Genomic DNA, 13,911 nt, shown 5'->3' with positions numbered 1-13,911 from the left:
CAACACTCATCATGCATGAGGCTTATGCAAGTTCTCTGCATTTGCTTTGGCTTTTTATACAGGTGACAGAGTGAATAGTTTTAGGACATGGAATGTCTCCTTGCATGGCAAGTGGAAATTGGTAAGTTTGGAGAACGTGTATATGCTTATTTCTTGGAAGGGGACAGAGAAGGGAGTGAGATGTGTACTACATGTTTGCTTACCCTGCAGTGGTCCTGAATTACTGGATTCTATTACATCTATTTTAATCACTTGGAAGCTGTTGTTTACTGCTGATTTCACATTTGCAAAGTAGTAAGGCATGTTTGGCCATATGAGGAGCAATGCAGTAAGAGTATTTGTGCTGTGCTGATCATTAAAACAACTCCAAGACGATGAACTAACTCATTCAGCAAGAACCCCTCACCTTGCAGAAGCTCTAAAAACAGACACAGAAAAAATAAACAAGCAAATAAACAAACCAGCCAAAACAAATAGGTACATGAGAATTAAAGGCATGGCTAGCTGCATGAAAGCCCCAAATCTCTGAAAGGACTATTTACAAATTCCCAGTAATACTGCTATCTGAGCATCCCCTAGTGGCCGAGAGTGAACAGGTCCAGAAATGAAAAAGCCATCCCACAAGGGGAAGAACGCAGAAGAACATAATGTCCCACTGACTTTGTTTGGACAATTGATCACTGTATGCATGTTCTCATTGGAAGATGGGAACAACTCAACATTCAAAGCAATTTAGTTATTTATCTTTTTGTATCATGCTCCCAGAATTTCCTTAATTTTCAGGTCATCTGACTGCTAAAAATATCTGTTCATTTAAAACTCTTCTACGAATTTGTTGTAAACTAATTATCTTTGGAATGTGAGATTAGAATCAAATGAAAAATAATAAGACAGTATAAAAATACTGGAAGGGAGATATGAAGGGAACAGAAGTAAATTTTGAACTGCTTTCCAATATACTGGTGGTGTCAAAGTCTTTATCTTTTAACTTAATTGCAAAACATACTGAATTTATTTGGTTTGAATGCAAGGCTATTCACTATTTTGCACTTGTATTTAACCTGGAAAAATAGTGGAGTGATCTAATATCAGTGCTCACACATCATAGCTTTATAGTTCCTTATTTTTCAGGAAAAAAAATTAAACTTAATTTTCTATCAGTAGATATTTTTACATATGTACAGAGTGTTTCAAGTTTGCTCTTTTCCATAATTATTTGACTTAAAGTCTGTTATCAGTTGGGTTCAACACTCAAGAAGTGTAAAAACAGTTTACTGTTTGTCATGGTTTCAGCCTGGGTAGAGTAAATTTCTTCTCAGTAGCCCTGACAGTGATGTGTTTTGGATTCCCAATGAGAATAGTCTTGATAACACACTGATGTTTTGGCTTTTTGCTAAGCCCTGTTTATCCTAAGCCAAATACTCTTTTTTCCCTTTGCCCCTTGCTCTGCCAGTGAGGAGATAACTAAATAAACTGGGAGGAAGCATAGCTGGGACAGGTAACCCAAACTGCCCGAAGGGGTACTCCACATCACAGAACCTCATGTCCAGTACATAAACTGGGGGGAGTTACTCAGAAGGGGGGCCAGACTGGGAGGGGTGGCTTGGCATTGGTCATTGGGTGTTCAGCTATTGCAGAGTGCAGCACTTGTTTTTTTCTCTTCTTCTTACCATTAGCATTATTATTAACCACTATTATTGTGTTTTACTTTACTTTCAATTATTAAACTGTTCTTATCTCAACATACAAGTTTTATTTCAATTTTTCTCCCCATTCCACCAGGGTGGGATGGGAAGAGAGTGGGGCTTGAGGGAGTGGTTGTGTAGTGCTTCAAGTCCACTTGAACTTAAAAACACTATTAAAAGAAAAAAAAAAAAAGTAATCTGAGATAGCATGAGATCTTTTTCCTATGGAAATCTCATATTTACCATATTCTTATATTCTCTTACCTCTTACCTAAGTTTCCCACAGCAGAAAAAAAAAAAATCATGCATATATTGCTTGGGTTCCTACGGAAAACAATTATGCTCTCAGGCTTACGGGGTGAGAAGAGAAAATGGAAAATATCTTACATGCTGGATGAAAAGCATGGAAGACAATAACCCTCCTAAGTAATTTAAAAATCCAGGGCAAAATATCACTCCAAAATGGTCAACAGCCTGGAGTATGGAGATCTAAATGCTGGAGTGTTTCAGACAGCTCACAAAATATCTTTACTTGTCCTTGCTCAGAGTGCTGAATACAGGTCCACTAAAAATGCGAATTCTTTCTTAACTAGTTATCTACTGAGAGAAAAATGAGAGAGCCCTAGCAAATGTGTTTAGTTACCAATTATCTGTTAGTTTCTCATCTTCTCCTTAAATACAAGAGCTAAATAATTTATACCTTGATTATAAGATATGTAGCAGAGGGGTCATTTAAAATCTTTGGTGGACCATATATTTCAGAAATACAAGCAGAGAAAAAAATCTTCATTACAGTTAAAATGGATTTGGAAGAGAAACTACTCATATTTTAAAGGCAGCCATGAAAAATGTATTGAGAGCAAGACACTGATCTGCATTTACCCCACTTTGCATTGGTGTAAGCCTGCTGCCTTTGAAAGACTTTCTTTCCCTTTACACTCCTCCAGGTGAGATGAGAATCAGGCCCGCAGCCTACCTGCCCACCCTTGCCATGATGATGATGAGAATGATAATGAAAAAATTAATGAACCTGGAGTCAGTATTAGAAATTGCTTGCACCTAATACTAATTTTCTTCATGGCTGTGAAGCCCTCTTTTTGATGAGAAGAAAAACAGAACAGTTACCAGCTGTTCATATAATGACGAACACTAATAAGGGAAGACATGCATATTAATGAGCTGGGGGAGGGGAATCAGAAGGGGCACTCATTATTGCAGCTGTAAGTGCAAATCCTTCCTCGGAGTACTTTGGAAATCTGATGGCATGTTGGCATGTTACACTGGCAAATAGACTTGAGACTGAAATCAGCCCCAGGTAAAGAAAACAGCACTTACAAAGTCTACTTTCAGCCCTGGCCAGGAGATCAGCCTGTCTTTCACCATGCTGTTAATGGTATTAGGACAGGTATTCTCACCACGAGTCATTTTCTAAAAAATTATTATTGCAGTCACAAATCAACAGTTAAACTGAGATGACCTCATGGGTCCAGCAGAGAACAACAAGTAAAGAGAGAGATGTGTGGATCAGAGCTGGTGGGAGAATAAGGATGCCCTTTGTATTGTCTGGTCTGTATATCACACAAACAAAGCTTAAAGGCTTGTCTGCATGCAGAGTTGTGGTGTCTTCTTTCAAAGAGGTGATTTAAACCTTTTAGTTTTTCCAGTGCAAAAGTCAGCAAAAATCAGTCCTCCTTTAGTTTAAACCCAGTATTTTCATCAGGTTTGGCTCAGAGAAGCACAGACTTATACTGAAACAAGCCATTCAGCCCAAAGCAAAGTCTGCATTTAGGCTTACAGTACTCTAATTAGCCCACCTCAATTATGTGAAGACAGGACCTGCTGCCAGGACTTGTAGCCATAACAGACATCAGGCTACCATATGTGCAAATCTCTTGCTTCGAATTCACTTCCACTGAATTTTCTGAAAGCAGTCTGAAGAGGAATTAGGTTATTGCAGGACCTCAGCAGCCTGAGTCCTGGCAGCTTTATTAGAAAGTACATTTGTTCAGTTTGTTCACACTGAATGATCTTGGGAGGTTAAATCATCAAAACTGAGCAGTGCAGACCTGGAGAATGAGGCCAACCTTAAAGAAAACCATGCTCCAGAGCTTTTGACCTGTTGAGGATTGCTTAGCCACGTTCACATGTGTCAATCCATATATCCACAAATTATAGTGTTACATAGCTAGAGGTAACATTGCCAATACAAAGGACAGTGTTTGGTGCAAAACCACAATACAATAAAATACAGTAAGTGGTGTAAAACTGCATGGCAGAATCTATGCTGATTTACATCTAATCTACAACTATACATTAAAAATGCCTTTGACTTTCTAGATGTACAAATAAGTCTTGATAAAAGCTTACTTATCAGGCTTTTATTTCTCAGTAACAGACATGGCACTTAAATCAGTATTGCAAGTTATTATATCATCCTCCATGTTGGGCTCAGATTGAAACAGAAGCTGCTGGAGACATGTTCTTTCCTGATTAATATGAAGGTAATATTTTTCTTTTTTCTTTTTTTTACTGTTATCACTGTGTTTCTACAAGAAAAATGTATGCTACACAGCAGTCAGCACTTCTCAGCAGGAAAAATTGAGACCAAGAACACAGAGATCTATGAAATCAGAGATGAAATGGAAAACATGAACAAGAGACATAAATTAGAAAAATAATTTGAAGAAAATCAATTTCCTAGTAAGTTCCACTTAGTCTCACAGAATACACGGAAATGAAATGCAAAACAGGGAGTCCAACTCCATCAAGATGTAAAGGTTGCACAGTATGGAGGTCAGTGGCATCATGTGAATTCATTTAACTCTGAAAAAGTGTTTAGGAAAGTAAGTTCAGAAAAGTAAAGGTTTCTGTTGCTTTTGCAAATGCCTGAATTTAAGAGATGTACCGATAATAGGATGAGGTGCACACCCAAACACGTGTTCTATAACTCACAGTTGAAGGCAGAGGGCACTTCAAGAGGTGATCTGACTGACTCCCTACCTAAGTCATCCAACAACATTACTAGGTTGCTCCTGTATATGCTCCCTGAAGCACACAACAGCAGTTAGAATAGGGCAGGAAGAAGCTCCTGGACATCTACTCTTCTTGGAAGCAGGACCTTGTACAAAACATGAACTCATTAGGGACAGTCGTGCAAATTTGCTATAATGAATGTGCATTCTGCTTGGAGGTTCCATGACACCCATGAATGTGAAAAAAATTCCAAATCCAGTCATCTTGTGCTTCACATTAGACTCATTCATACTAGTTTCTTCCCTCATAAATTTGGTAGACAACTGGTTGTTATTCTCCTCAACACCATGCTGCAAACTCTGTCCATGCACTCATCTCTTTTTTTTTTTTAGGAACTAATAAAACAAATTCTTTAGCTTGTCATCCCAACCATGTTTTCAAGTTCTCTAGTCATTCTTGCTATGCTCCCCCAGACTAGTTCCAACTTCTGGCACAGTAGGACCTGAGAGGAGGGCATGCACAGACAAAGAGGTTTCTGAAGGGCAAATAAATGCTTAGATTATTTAGATGAAGCTCTAAGTAATCAGAAAACCCACTGCCATTTCTTAGTGAAATCAGCCTTTACAAAATTTCTAGTACTCCTCCTACAGGTAGAAGAAGGGCTTTCATCATGAGGGCAGAGATGTATATGTCACTTTTCCAACCTGAGAAAACCTAGTTCTCATGTCCCTCTGACCATCAGCCAAATAGGCAGCTGAATTTTCAATTGTGACTGCAATTATAAGGAATATTGAAACCACCAGATTGGTGATAACAGATTCTCTGCGTATCTTCAGGGTGCCTCTACCTCAACAACCTTTAACATGCCATGTCAGGCCTGTTTTCTGCTCCTGGGAGATGTTGTGTGGGTGTGTTCCTCTGTGACATTACTCTGATCATAATCACTACTTAGATGGCCATGCTGGATATTAAGTGGTCTCTACCTTTTGCACCCCTCGTGATAATATCAGTGCCCTACAGGAAAAAGGCAATTGTATGCCAGTGGACAGCTAAAGCATGATCATTTTCGACATGAAACAACTGGGAAAAGCATAGGGAAAGTCTGGCACATTAAATTTATCCAATGGAAATTACAGTCCTTAAGGCTGAAATTTGGTCAAAGTCTTCCACGTGTGTTGAATGCCTGATGGAAACTTTAACAGTCCAAAGATCTTGGACTTTCACCTCTTCTGGAAGACTGCAGCACAGTAAGACATTGACCATGTAATGAATGTTAAGAGATTTCAAAGATTGGTTTTGTGCATCAAAGCACTAAAGTTTGTTCATAGACTTTACGTATGTCAGTTACCAACATGATGGTCAACATGGCTTCACTAAGGACAAATAATGCCTGATCATTTTGGCAGCCTCCAGCATCAGTGGATAAGGTAATGTCATATAACTGGAGCTGTGCAAAACATTTGATGCTTCCATGCACACCCTTGACTATAGAGTGGAGAGCCTGGATTTGACAGGTGGAGCACACAGTGGATAAGGAATTGCCTGGAAGGTCCTGCTCAAAGAGTTGAGGCCAATGGCCAAGAGTCCAGTGGAGTGACGAGTGACGAGTGGTGCTCCTCAGGGGTCTGCACTGGGGCCAGTATTATGTAACATCTTTGTCAGGGACACAGACAGTGGGATCAGGTGCACCATCAGCAGCTTGGCTGATGGCACCAAGCTTTGTGGTGTCATGCGGGGCCCCAACACGTGGGAGGTGCCTCCAGCGTAAGACACGAACCTGCTGGAGCAGATCCAGAGAAGGGCCTGATCAGGAGGAGCTGTAGCACCTCTGTTACGTGAAAAGGATGAGAAAGTTGGGGTTGTTCAGTTTGCAGAAGGGGATATATCCCAGTACCTAAGGGAGACCTCCAGAAAAGATGGGGAGGGTTTTTTACATGGAGTGTAATTATAGGACAGGGGGAAATGGCTTTGAACTGAAAGAGGATAGTTTATATTAGATATCTGGAAGAATTCTGTACTTTGAGTGCATTGAGGCACTGGAAGAAGTTGCTCAGGGAAGCTGTGGATGCCCCATCCCTGGAAGTGTTAAAGGCCAGGTTGGATGGAGCAACCTGATCTACTGGAAGGCTTCCTTGACCATGGCAGAGTGTGGAAGTAGATCTTTAAGGTCCTTTGGAACCCAAACTATTTTATGAACCCATGATTCTATCACTTGAAAACAGTAGGTAGCAGATGTGCTTACATTTTAAATCATAAAAGAGTCATTAATTCAACTGCTGCCGCCACTTACTGCAGCTTCTTCAGCCTCGTGTTCATGCACTGGTTTTAAGTGTGCTGATGTAGAGTGCAGACCAGACAGCACGGGAATCCCAGTGATGAAATGGGTGCATCCAAGGAACAATATGAGATTTTTGCTGTAGGTCAGAAGATGTGAATAGGAGACGTGACTGCGAAAAGGGAAACTGAAGGCAAAAAATCTGATCCAGTTGCTTTCTTGCTAAATCTATTCTGTCCTGTGCAGTAAAACTAGGGACTCTGAGAGTAAAGAGGACATGACAATATATTTATACATTAAATCATAAAGCAAGAAAACTTCACTGAGATCACAGTTTTAGCAACATGTAGTTGTTACCGCTGAAGATCAATTGATCACGCGGACACAGGTCGAGGTGTGGTGAAGGAAAGAGCAGAGTTTATTTTTCTTCCCAGGATTTATAGGCTTCTTACCACGGCCAGGGGTTGGATGGTCAGGATAACACTTTCTCACTGCACTAGCCATGAGAGATGCTCATCACAAGACGTGTAACAGAAAGAATGTACACATATCTGTGTTTCTAGTTACTGTCCTGGGAAAGTCCTTAGAAAACTATGTTAGCAAGCTCAGAAGCTGAGTTTTCAGGGCGACAGTAGTTAAACCAGTCAACAACTGGAAACTACAGTTCTTGCATTTCTGCAACACTTGAGGGCCTTAGTGCAATGATAACAACGTTATCTTCATGTTGATTTTCTTTGTGAAGTATCAGCGTGCTCAGACATGTTTTGGCTTTGGTTACTATCTCACATTCTGAGGATCTAGGGCTAGGAATGAATTTCTGTTCTTATTAATAGTAGGATAAATTCCAAGTAACTGCATTGAACTCAAAGAGGTGTCAACATTAAAAATCCCCAATAAACAAACAGATGCAACCATCAATGAGTAACACCCCATTCTTACATAATCAACAAAAGTTAAAAGTGGCAAGTAGCTGGTGAAAAATAACATTCTGAAAGCCTAAAGTGAAGATTTTTATCTTACTTTGCATAAAATGATTTTTTACTCTACATGAGCCTTATGGATTCAAAAATACACTTTGTAAAATCATTCCTAACTGTCAACTGAGTCGCTCCAAGTGAAGCCAGTAGAAAAAATCATGCCACTGCAGCTGTCAAGAGTTAGGTATTTCAAGGCTCTAGAATATTTTAAACTGTATGTAGAAAAACATAAGACATGGAATTATCCAAAAGAAATACACACAATCTGAAAAGTGCAGTGTTTTCTAAATAAGCAAGTATCCTGACACATGTAACATTGCTGCAATTTGGCCAGCACTATGATAACACAAATTCTTAGTGCAGCTGTCACCCAAAATGCTGAATCCAAACAGCCAGTAAATGCTTCGTTTAGGTGAGCAAACATAGGGGATCTAAATCAATGACAACAGAGAGATCTTCCTTGGCTAACTGCAGCAGTGCAACACACATAGCTGTCAGGAGGCTGGTGCCGCAAAAGGAGAACACATTTTCTCAGTTTGGTATCATGTTCCTGTGAAGTCTGATATAACCATTTTAAGTCACAAAATGAAATTAGCTCAGTTAGAGCATAGCGCTAATAATGCCAACGTTGTGGGCTTGATCCCCATATGGACCATTCACTTAAGTGCTGGACTTGATAATCCTTGTGGATCCCTTCCAACTCAGAATATTCTGTGATTCTGTGAAATTTCTCCTCGAGCTTGAAGAGTTAGGCATGTGTATTTGTGTGTAGACTTCTATATCAACAATGTATTCAGTTTGCATGGACTGATTTTGGTAGCAGGGGAGCTAAAAGAGGTGGCTTCTGTGAGAAATTGCCAGAAGCTTCCCCCATTTCTGACAAAGACAGAGCCAGCTGGCTCAGAGATGGACCCACTGCTGGCCAAGGCTGGGCCAATCTGAAATGGTGGTAAGGTCTCTTGGATAACAGATTTAAGAAGAAAAAAGTTATTGTGCAGATGCAGCAGAGTGAGAATGTGTGAGAGGAACAACTGTGCAGTGGAGAAGGATGGGAAGAAGATGATCCAGGCACTGGAGCTGGGATTCTCCTGGAGCCATGATGCAGCCCATGGTGAAGCAGCCGTGCCCCTGCAGCCCATGGAGATCCATGGTGGAATAGAGTTCCACCTGCAGCCTCTGGAGGAGCCCCACATCAGAGCAGGTGAACGCCTGAAAGGAGCCTGTGGAACTTGTGTTGGAGCACAGACCTGGCAGGGATACATGAATCCACAGAAAGAGGAGCTCATGCTGGAGCAGGTTTCCTGGTAGGACTTACGTCCCTGTGGAGGACCCATAATGGAGCAGACTGTGCCTGAAGGACTGCGCCCTGTGAAAAGGGACGCAAGCTGGAGCAGTTCATGGAGAACTGTTGCCTGTAGGATGGACTCGCATTGGAGAGGTTTGTGGAGGACTGTCTCCTGTGGGAGGGACCCCACACTGGAGCAGGGGAAGGACTGCTCTTCCTGTGCAGTGGCAGGAACAACTTGTGATGAACAGACTGTAACCCCTATTTCCTGTTTCCCTGCACAGGTAGGAAGTAGAGCTTGGAAAAGCTCGGAGGGAGGGATGTGGGGAAGGAGTTTTTAAGATTTTATCTTACTCTTCATTATCCTGTTCCGATTTCGTTAGCAATCAATTCAGTTAATATCCCCATGTTCAGTTTGTTTTGTCTGCAATGGTATTTGGTGAACGACTTCTCCAGGTCCTTATCTCAACCCATGAACCCTTTGTAACATTTTCTCTCTCCTGTCCACTGGCAGAGGGGAGAGTGTGGACTTGGTGGGTGTCTGGCATCCAGCCAGCATCAAACCACTACTTTGTTCCTGCCATATCTGACACAAGCATTTTGATTTCTCCTCCAGCTTGAAGAGCTAGGTGTGCATGTGTGTGTAGAGTTCTGTACCAGCATCCAAGTCATTATCTATTTAGTAACACTGGCCTATGAGCTTCAGCAGTCAGATCATTAGGTGATGGCATCCAGTGTACACTCACTGAAGTCATGGTGAAATCCCAGTTGAGGCTCCTACCCTTACATTCCAGAATCTGTAGGTTCCTCTTTTGAGCTGTCAAACCCAGCCACACTGTCTAGTGAACAGAAACTTGTTTCTTTCAAAGCAAAACAAATAAAAACTATGGTGAACAAAATGACATGACTCATTAGTTAAAATCCCCCAAGGAAACACACTCTTTAACTAAATCAGTAGTGGCAGCAATTAATAATCCTGCCAGCTGTTACAGGAGGCCTTTGAAGTGTATTGAGATCTCAACTTAAAGGTCTCCTGATAATGCATTTACTGCAGCATTTTAAAAATGAGCCTTACACTCAGTTAAGCCTTCTTAATCTTTATTTGTAATGACTAAAGTGATTTATCTAGGCTTCAACAGTTCGCTAGTTTTAATGGTGCATACTGGGAATTGGCATATTACCATGGCCAGGTGTCAGCAGTGTCTAGGGGAAAGAAAATGCTTCACGGAATGCAAGTCACAGGGCAGCGAGGAAAGAGGTGAGGAACATGTCACATTTTGTAGACAGTTGTTTAAACATTTTTGCAATGTTCCACCATCACTCAAATAACTCCAAATAAGCATACACGGTTTTTGCAGAAGACCTGAGGAAGAAGGAATGTAGCAGCTTGTTCACACTTCCAAAGTGTGAAAGGTTACAAGCATTAAAACCACATTCCATTTTCACTCAACTCTGGCTGTGGCAAAATTCAACGTAAATGGGCATTTGAGCAAGCAAGGTGCTGACTTCAATCGTCATCCTAATGGTAGGGTGTCTGCAGGGTGCCACATGTATAGACACGTGGGAAAACAGGTCAAGTTGAAAGTCACAGTCATCTTCTGTGTGTATTTCTCCATCAAGTCAAAGCACAAAAAGAGCATCTCAGTTTGTAATAAACCTCCACATATTGCAAATTCATCAGAAAATATATCTGTCTTTAAATACACTAAAGATATACAGTGGACAAAGCCATTTTAAGGAACTTGTGTACTCTGAGCAACTTCCAAGTTGAGTCTTTATTATTTAAAGGTAAAAGTCTCAAATGAAGCATTTATATGGTAAAATGAAAAATGGAATTACTGCATAAAAAAAAATTCCTTTCAAGAACATCCCAGTTATAATTATACTCTCCTTCTCATCAAGTGCTTAAAAAAGCTCTAAACTGCTGGACAGGCCACTTGTCCACTGAGTTATATGGCGCTCAACCTGAACACAGAGAAGCCCACTTCTAGTGCCCCCTGGTTACCATGTTCACATCACACTGACTGTGTGATAGGTATCAACTGCTCATGATCAAATAACTTACCCAGACAGAAGCTCTGCTCTCTCAAGTCAATCACAACCAAAAAAACGCAAACCTCTTGGTCAACACAGTTCAGAAAGTCTCTCAGAAATACTTCCAAACAGAAAATACATTGCAGATATGCCTCAGTGGGGTTTTTCCTGCCAATGTATTTGTGGAAGATGAGTGTACCTATATTACACTGTGCAACTATCCATTTATAGATAGTTGCCTGCAGACCTGCCTCTGAGCAGATGTTTGGGAACACCAGGACTTTGCACAATGTTACACAACAGAGAATGCCTCCTTAAAAAACATGTGACAACATTTAAAAAACCAAAATGGTCCAGTGCTGTGCCACTTACTGATTGTATCACTTTCTTTTTTTAAACTTATGTTTCTTTGTTATGCTCAGTAGAGGAATACTGGACTTGCCAGCCTGCCAAGCCATTTCCAAAACTCTGGTTTAATCTTTACCATTCAGACTCATAACATACTTATTGTTCTTGCAACTTCTGTAGGATCTGTAGGATCATAAATCTCATGCTATCTTCAAGGATAGCTGGTGAAAGGCAGAGTGGTCAGCAGATTTTGCCTTGCTTGCAAGTCTTCAATTGCCCCCCCTCCTTAGGCTTTTTGTTGGTTTTCTTACTATTGTGAGTTCAACACTTCCTTCTGCTTGCCTAATATGTCTACGGCCTCTCCCCTGCAATATCCAAATGTCAATCAGTTCTTCACTGCACCTTCTGTGGTAATAATGGAGTTGCAAAGCAGCTGAGGTTGGAAAGAACCTCTGGTGACCATCTTGTCCAACTCCCTTCTCAAGCAGGGCCACATAGAACTGGTTGCTTTTTGAATACCTCTGAAAAGGGGAAAAGATAGTATTATTTCCAGTTAGCTAAAGATCAAACCGAAAGACTAGGGATTTGCCAATGAAGTTATGGAAGAGAACCTATAATTTTGATTCACAATAAGCCTTACTCAACATCACTGGGCACTTTAGACTATTCCTCCCTGGTGGTGGTACAGGCTGAGTAAAGAGGATAAAAGGCTGTGAAAACAAGCCCAGTAAGCAATCTGATTGTGGCAACTCAAGTATCACAGTTTTACTTAATCAGCACATTGTATTTTGATGTGTAGAAAGAAGCTAAATTAAATCTGATTATCTAGAAGAAAAAAATTAGCCAGAGGAAACAACAAAGGGCTAAAGAAGGAAAATGTTGGAGGTGAACAGGTTTTTGTGCAAGGTTCAGACTGCTACACATTCTAGCTTGACAATCTGAGAACTTTCAGTCCCATGAAGCTCAGGCCAAAGCACACCATCTGCAGTAAGAACCAGGCTTGCCATAAGACTGCCAAGGAAACACCATTGTCCTTGGGCAGAAAAGGGAAGGAAGACGAAGAGAGGGCCTGGATAGGCTAAGGAGCAAGGGCTGTAAGGCTTTTTACAACAGATGAGAAGGGCACGGCAGATTTAATTTACAAGTCAGGTCTGTGCGAATAAGGTACTCTGAGACTGCTGCTGTGCTGGCTCCCTTGGTGAGCCGTGCTGGCTCTTCCTGGCAACTTTCTCAATATTACTCTTGAGACAACACTCGTTCATTCATAGGATCATTTCTAAGCCTAAATGTAAAAAAAAAAGTTATACAGGTGTACTTTTAAATTAGTACCTATGGGTGCCGTTTTCGTTTGCCTGCTTGCCCTCTGGTAATGTGACGCCCCTACCACCTTCACTCCTCCTGATCTGCAGAGCAGCACACCAGCACGCCACTCAGGGGCACATCCCGGCGCCGTGCCCCTGCCCAGCCCGGCGGTGGAAGCCCCGGGCGGGGCGGGGCGGTGCCGGCCGAGGCCGCGCCGGGCTGGGCGGGCCCCGCTCCGCTCTTCCCCCGCGCCCTGAGGCCAGGCAAGATGGCGGCGGGGCGGAGGCTGGCGGCGGGCGCGGAGCCGCTGCCTGCGGCGGGAGGTGTTGTCGCGCCCGGCTGGCTGCGCGGCCTCCCGGCACAGCGCAGGAACACAGGCCGTCACCCCTGTTTCTTCCCCCGCCCTATTAAACGAGGAATGGCAGGAGAGGCAGCATGTGTCCTGTTTGCAGCGCTGAAATGACACCGGGACACTTGGGCGCGGACGGAGGAGAGGGGATGGTGCCCTGGTGTTCTGAATAAGGATCACTGCTACTGTAAACCCGTACGCAGGTATGTTCATCAACAGAGAGGCATTGCTGGATTAAAATAAGGTCCAGATGAAACCCGTTTAGAAATCACAAACTCGCCGAGAAAAAAAATAAAAAAATCTCACGTTAAGAGGTCGCAGCACTTTGAAAAAGGTCACACGGAAAAAAATCCATTGGAATGCACCTTTCAGTACATCCTTTTGGAAACCAAGATGCTGGTTTTTATCTCTCTTCCTGCTGCTGTGGATTAGTTATCTGCTGGCAGAAAGCCTCAGTCTTTCACTAAACACAACGAGCTGCAGCAGCTTTGCTCGAACACTCCAGTTTCATCCTGCGATATGTTTTGTAAAAGCAGTTCATATGCAGATAGTTCAGGGCCTTGCACACAATACTGATTGCACTCCGTGTTTTTATGTGCCAGCTGTATTGTTCAGATCTTAAGATAAGAATGTACCTACTAGTCCTTATTTTAAATTTCAGAAATATGTTTGCTAAATTGGCA

This window comes from Pseudopodoces humilis, chromosome 4, assembly GCF_049639895.1.
Source record: "Pseudopodoces humilis isolate 2021_Gansu_Grassland_sample_001 chromosome 4, ASM4963989v1, whole genome shotgun sequence".
In the NCBI taxonomy this organism is placed as follows: domain Eukaryota; kingdom Metazoa; phylum Chordata; class Aves; order Passeriformes; family Paridae; genus Pseudopodoces; species Pseudopodoces humilis.
This window is presented reverse-complemented; position numbering follows the sequence as displayed.